This window comes from Dermacentor variabilis, chromosome 4 (assembly GCF_050947875.1).
Source record: "Dermacentor variabilis isolate Ectoservices chromosome 4, ASM5094787v1, whole genome shotgun sequence".
Lineage (NCBI taxonomy): Eukaryota > Metazoa > Arthropoda > Arachnida > Ixodida > Ixodidae > Dermacentor > Dermacentor variabilis.
The window spans coordinates 23,762,650-23,764,460 of record NC_134571.1 but is presented as its reverse complement, the minus strand read 5'-3'; positions in this window follow the sequence as shown (position 1 = coordinate 23,764,460).

Sequence of the window (1,811 nt, the reverse complement as noted above, 5' to 3'; positions counted from 1 at the left end):
CGGGAAGACGTTTTAATAAGCGGTAATATTATATAGACGAACACAAGACGTGAAAATAATAATAAGTTTTAAAAAACGGGTAAAACAAGTCCTTCGAGATGTACGCAAAAGTAACAAATCTCAGGATCTAAAACAGAAGACGTGCTTCAAGTACAGATGGCGCTAAATTACCAGGGATACGAAGTACCGCGTGTTTCAAATTAAGCATGAGCACGGTCATTCGATGGAGACTCAAAGGGCGCTGTTTGATCGAGAGGTCGTGGTTTGGGACCAGTATTTTGCCCTCTCGAGCACTCTAAACTACTATGAAATATATCCGTTACCTGGAGTCCCGCGTCAGGCGTGTTGAATTGTTTATTTTGCAGAAGCGAAAGTAGCGTCCAGGTCTTTGGGCTGCCCTGTCCCGTAAACGAATAATGACTGGCGTATGGCCAGTATGGCTGAGCAACGACTAAAACATTTAACCCGATTAACCGAAATTTTTAATGTATTTGACAATAATTAGACGAACTTATAAACCCGTATGTGAGCAAAAAAAAAAAGTGATTTATGTACAGAAACTAACAGTTTCGCCCGAAAGGCGAAGCGTTGACAGCGATAGCAAATTATTTCTATTACTGTAGTGTACTAGAATATCCATATTCTATTACACTAAACTATTACACCTATTACACGAACTAAGGCCCGTAGCTTTGTAGGCAGTGTAAATGCACTTAACATTCGCTTTTTTTTTTTTTAGCGTTAGTTTTCCCTTCGGCATCAAAAATTAGCTATACGCGTGATTGAGAAGTCCTGCCTCCCGCATAAAGTTAAAAATGAGTGGAAGCGTGGCAGAGAAAGCGGCGAGGTGCCAGGATATTTCTGTAAGGGGTGGTGGTTGGAGGAGGAAATATTGGGGAAATGGCCACCTCCTCTCGCCCCGCTTTAGAGCCGGCCCTTAGGCGTGGTCAATGAGTCCATTTGAACAAGTCCGGTGGCTAGTTGGGACGTAAATCCATTCGCTTGCTAATATAAACTGGTCTTGTGTCATGCGCAGAAAGACACAAATGAACAGCGTTCACTCGAGCACCGGGAGCGCGCTCGGTCACAATGCTGTCGCGATGAGGAAAGCCGACAGCCATGCGCGTCGTCTGCATATCAAGCCAACTCGGACGCAGTCAAAGGTTCTCCTGCGGAGGCAAACAAACTTGTTAACGTTCTGGGGTGGAAGGTAGTTCCCCTGCTAACTTGCGCTGAACAGGTGATCGCATGGCGTTGGATCTTTCTTTTCTAATATGGCTCGAGGGAAAGGCGCATGGGTGGATTCTGTGATGCGGGACCTATTGGCGGCGAGGAGTTACTGAGTCGCCATCTATCGGAAGCGCCTCGCTGGCGTAGTATGAGGGATCACGTGGCGCGCTCCTCATAGGTTTTGCTGTCAGCGCTCACTGAAAACACCACGCGCGAGCTCTCCCGGACATTTCTGTAAGTACTTTCGAAACGAGAGAAGTTTCTTACTGTCTAAATAATAATATTGGGCAAACTGAAAGCACACAACCGTTTACAGACGCTATCTCTTTACCGAATACGTACAGTGAACGCCACTGCGCGCGGTCGCCGCGATGGAGTCTCCCGAACTGGCTTCTTGCGTGAAAGGTAGGTAAACGCTCAGAGCAAACTATCTGAAATATGTTCTTATAGTGTTTGTATAACTAAATGGAGCGTAATAGAATGAAGCCTCAATGCAGCGATCGCGCCGACTGCGCGTCTGCACGCTTGTCCGCGCGCTGTTTCACTTTCACCGCGCGCGCGTTTTCGCACCGTGCTATGAG